At 43.3% G+C, this 5,043-nt stretch overlaps 1 protein-coding gene and 1 long non-coding RNA gene across 7 annotated transcripts in view; one reads left to right on the forward strand and one right to left on the reverse strand.

Annotated features, from left to right (window-relative positions):
• LOC116380107 (uncharacterized) overlaps positions 1-5,043 on the forward strand; it is a 91,181-nt gene that overhangs the window by 55,917 nt on the left and 30,221 nt on the right. The gene's annotated exons all lie outside the window — the stretch shown is intronic.
• pax2a (paired box 2a) overlaps positions 1-5,043 on the reverse strand; it is a 29,283-nt gene that overhangs the window by 14,380 nt on the left and 9,860 nt on the right. The window lies entirely within an intron of this gene.

Below are 5,043 nucleotides of genomic sequence, written 5' to 3' on the forward strand. Positions count from 1 at the left end.
CCCCCCCCCCCCCCCCACCTGTCCTCGTGGCCACCATCAGTGCGGTCATCATGTGATAGGTCTATGGTAATTGATGGATTACCTTCAGTGCAAATATATACTTGTAAGGGAGAGCGTGTATTTCAGGAGGAGAAAGTAGGGCTGGCGATTACATACAGAGCCTCTCATTCTGCCAGCGGGAAATGGAGGGCCATTATTTAACTGTACTATTTCCTCCTGAACATATTACCCTTCCCTCTCTCTGTCTCTCTTTCTCTCCCTCCATCCCCCACATATTGCCTGTCTTCTGGAAAACAGAATGGAGTGGGGACGGCACTCAGGGCCGAATGAGGACGGGGCATCGGGGGCAAGCGTATGCATTTCCTCACTCGGTCACACTCTATATAAACAAATGAGCCTATGCTTCCCTCGTTCTCCTGATCTCTGACCCTATCAACTTGGTCGGGGAGCCCGCCGCTGCCGCTGCAGCTCTCCCTCTGCTCACTCATCAAGTCCTGCACACTGAAAGAAAAAAGAAATCTGCACCTAAAACCTCCAGCCCAGGAACCTCCACTCCACTGCCTGCCTCCCGCCACCCTCCCTTCCTCCCTACTCCCCGCCGCCAACAGCGGATGAGGGCTTTAGCTCCCATACAAATCTGTCATTCTAAATTTGCAGCAGATTATGTTCTCTCCTGGGCGAGCCAGCGGTGATATATGATATGCAAGGCCGCTATTGATTGCCTGATCCGCCAGCAGAGGAGGGAGGCGAAATGAACTTGGAATGAACATCATGCCTCAACTCATTGTGCGTATAATACTCTACTTAATCCCACATTTTTCTGTGCTATGGAATTCAATTGATCAATCATGTTCCACTGATGGTACCATTTCAGGGGCGTTATTGCCATTCTGCTCGGCTGCTTGACCTTTTTTCAATGGCTGAGGCCAGAGGATGAACCCGACTCGCACCAAGAAATAGATCCATGGAGAGAATGGAATAGAGGTGTGTGTGTGTGTACGTGTAGATGGGAGGGTGTGTGTGTATATGTGTGTTTCTCTGCTAGAATATATTGACTTTAGCTTTGTGTAACATTTATGAAGGAATCAGTTTTTTTCCCCTCCTGCCACATGTGCTTCTCCTACCATCCGTTAACCACATATTTTAGCAGGCTTTCCTTTTTTCTTCAAAAGGCTCCCTTGGGTGAAGGGTTGAGGTTGCATCATTAGTGTTGCTGTATGAAACTCAATTGTTGCCTGTGGTACAGAAGAAAATGGAGTCATTAATTACCTCGTATCAGCTGGTCTGAGAAAAGAGGCAAGCTCGATCAATAGCAAGAGTGTTTGTCATTCACTATGGAGGAGCATGCTACTCAGCACCCTCACACACACACTTAATCAAGCCTTCTGAACTGACTGCAAAAGGACAGATTCCCATCATAGGACAGTTTTTGGTGCACTTTCTGTCATCAAAAGCCTCAATAGCAAAATTAAAAACCCAATTGCCGAACATGCATCCAGAAACAGTTCAGAAATTGGAGTGAAACAGGCCTTATTTTTAGTCATGTTTAGTTAAGACACACACTTTTTTTCTTTTCTAACACTATGTATGTGAATATATTTCAAATTTATGTGGTCAAAGAATTATTGATTTGGCCTTTAAATGAAAATAATAATGCTAAATCAATTATTTTCAGAATTCGCCATTAGAGGTTCATGTTTGACATATATCATAAGATAGCTGCAATAAATCAGATTCATCCTTTGACAGTCAGCAAGTCAAGTGGAGTGTGAAGCCCGACTGTCAGATCGTGTGTGTGTGTGTGTGTGTGTGTGTGTCTCATTGGCTGGCTTCATTTTCTCAGTGTTTCTTCAACCCCTCTGGGTGTCTCAGCAGGTATTCTCTTATCACTCCCACAGCACCAGCTGACTGCCTCTCTGCGTTTTAACACCGAAGTGTTAGGAGACAAACCAAGATAAAAACAAGACTCGGTGACATTCACACATCAACCCTAAAGCAACGTCCTTTCTGGGAAATACTTTCTCTGATCAGCTTAAATAGACGGATGCTGTTGCACCTCGTTGTGTCCAAGTTATATTTTTCATAATGATGAATTCAAACATTTTAAGTGGGCTTTGTATAAAACTCAAAGATAAACTCAACCAATGGACATGAAACTGCAACTATTCTTCTTAAAGGATACTGTAATTTAAACGGATCCTTTTCTAACTAATGCTCACATTCGTACTCTTTCAGCCATTTGTACAATCACTCACATTAGACCAGTGACAGTAGCGACTGTGAGACGGACCACAATGGTATCAAAAGCTGTTCTGTTTCGCTTTGTCTCCAAGGGGGATGTTAACGTCCTGTGGTGGCTTGGTGGCACTTTATGTCCTTCTTTCATCTCCCCTGTCCCTCTGATAAGATAACTCAGCAGAGATTAGAGGTGGGGGGCTTGTTTGAAAGGCAAATGAATTCCTACACATCGCCCGGCTCTCTCCGTAAATCAATGACACTGGGTTTCCTAGATCAGAGGCTGCAAGTCTTCTGCTGATAGGTGAAATGATGCTCTCGCAAATTGTGGATCATTTGTTGATGTTTTTAAAAAATGCAGTTATGCTTGAAAAAAAAAAAAAAAAAGAAGAAGAGAGCGCAAACAAACTGGTATACCCAGAGGGTGAACACTCCTTCCCTGTAAGCTAGCTATATTTATGAAACCTCTGAAGCGGAAAGGAGAGAGGTGGGTGGGATGGGGGAGCGAGAGGGAGAGAGGCAGCAACACTGCCATGGCTGTTAAGATCCTGTTATGTTGTGGCGTGTTTAAGAGCTTTATTAATTCGATTTAGCACCACCAACCAGTGTACTGACTGTCAGCAGGCACAGTGATGCTTATTTGATATTTGCACTCACTGCCAACACTCAGTCTGCGTCGATAGTATTCTGAAGCAGTCTAGTTATTTTATTTACTTTCATTTAGATTCTCAGATCCAAGCCAAAGCAGTACGTTTATCATAAATAAATAAACTCATACGACTATTCAGAAACAGTTTTTGTGAATTTATAATAATAAAAAGAGAGGGGGGGCTCTAGATGATCTGGTAGAGAGAGTTGGACTTCATCCTGCATTCTCCTGTCCACATGTCAAAGTGTCCTTGAGCAAGACATTGACCTGTCCGGAGTCAATGTGGACAAAACTGTCTGCCAAATGAAAGTTTAGTTGTATTTGCTCACTGCGTGAAAACTTGCTATTTTATCAAATCACAATATGCCAGTGCTGTGAGACTTTTGCAATGTATTCTTGAAATAAGTCTTTAAACAAGAAACTATAAATATGTATTTCATTAAAACAAAATAACTATTTGGTTTGCATTTGAATCAGTTTAAATACCATTTCCTTTCTTGTTTAAAAAACAAACAAGTCATTTAGAACAAAAGTGGCACAATATGAGGATGTTTTTGACGGCTCCCTCTTTAGTATGACTCCATTCTCATCTCTTGTTTTTCTTTGTCCTCCTCTGCTTACATCTCTACCCTCCTCTGGACCACTCTGCCGTTTAGTGTTGCCACCCTGTGTGGCGAGTATTTGTGGAAATGCAATTAACGTATCCCCTCTTTTCTCTTGCCTTTTCTCCCTCCTCAAGCTGAGTAATGCACCGCTCCATTAATTCTCGGCATCGCTGCCCGTAATTGACTTTTCTCCGACATGATTCCTCTCCATTGAGTGAATACACTCTCCTTATATTTTTTGTGACGGATCTCATTGTATATTGTTTACAACTGTACGTGGGGTCTCACGCAGCCATGTTGCCGAATACAAACTCGCAAGACTTAGAAAGAAGAGGGGGACGATAAGAGGAGAAATGTACTGCTGAAGAGAAAGAACGACAGAGATAGAGCAGAGAAGGAGGAGGGGGAGAAATGCAGTGTGGACCCTTTTGTGTCCTCCTACTGTCGGGGCCCTAACAGCTTCTTGTCTCTATGTTACGCTCTGTGGCCCTTCTCAAACCTGGGCTTTTCTCTCTCATACTCACCCCATCAGGGCCATCATAGTGCTCATGATTCCATTTATTTCTGCCTCCGTTCTGGATGCTTTTATTTTCTAAAGTGATCCTCTATTGACTCATTGTCATGGACCGGCTTGACTAGCCAACCAGTGTAGGCCCGGGTTCAAATCCATATACTAACTGATTCAAACTCGACAAATGGGTCGTATGTGTTAAAAGATACACACCGGACAATCTCCAAAAAAGGCCAAATATCAAATTTGAACAAATCAAAACAGCAACTGTATTCATTTTTCCTCAAGCTATTGAACAAGGTGGATATGACTCTTGGCTGCTGCGTGTGATCGTTCTTTCATGTCATGAATGAACAACCTGCTATGCCATATTTTTTCTCCCCGCTCACACACTCATCAGCTCCTTCTACACTCATCCCACACCCACGCTACAATCACAAGTTATGACCTTTGCTTTCTCCATCTAATTTATCACTGTAGCTCCCTACTGCCTGTCCTCCCCAGAGCTCCACTGGGCTCCATCCAGGACGCAGAGAAACATACACTTAGGTCACATCAACCTGCGCACAGCATACAGCAGCAAGGTCAGCAGTAACCTGTCATTGTGTGCTAAGACGAGGAAAACAATGAATTTCCATAAAGCTGCAGCGCTATTAAAAACAGCATTTCCTTTAAAAAGAGAATGAATCAGAGCAGGTGTGTCTCAAATAATAATGAGTTCAAAATCATCTTCAAGAAACAACTGTAAGGCCCAAAGTTCTTATAAATGAGTTCATGGACTCTGTGCTCTTTAATACACATTTGACAAGCACACCGCAGTTGTCACCCAATCCTCTCTGTCTTTCCTTGGCTTCCACTTCCACCATAGGTTTAAGTGACTGAGTGAGAGCATGCTGTACAACAGGCTAATTTCCCCACTTCACTATTAATGCATTTGGCAGGAACAACATTCCATTTCCTGTAATGAGATACACAAATAAATCTGGCTATGGATAGATTCGGGGGTGGGGGGCTGGTGGTGGTGGTGATGGTGGTGGGAGGAG

Source organism: Anarrhichthys ocellatus, unplaced genomic scaffold (genome assembly GCF_004355925.1).
Source record: "Anarrhichthys ocellatus isolate YVR2014 unplaced genomic scaffold, GSC_Weel_1.0 scaffold3, whole genome shotgun sequence".
Lineage (NCBI taxonomy): Eukaryota > Metazoa > Chordata > Actinopteri > Perciformes > Anarhichadidae > Anarrhichthys > Anarrhichthys ocellatus.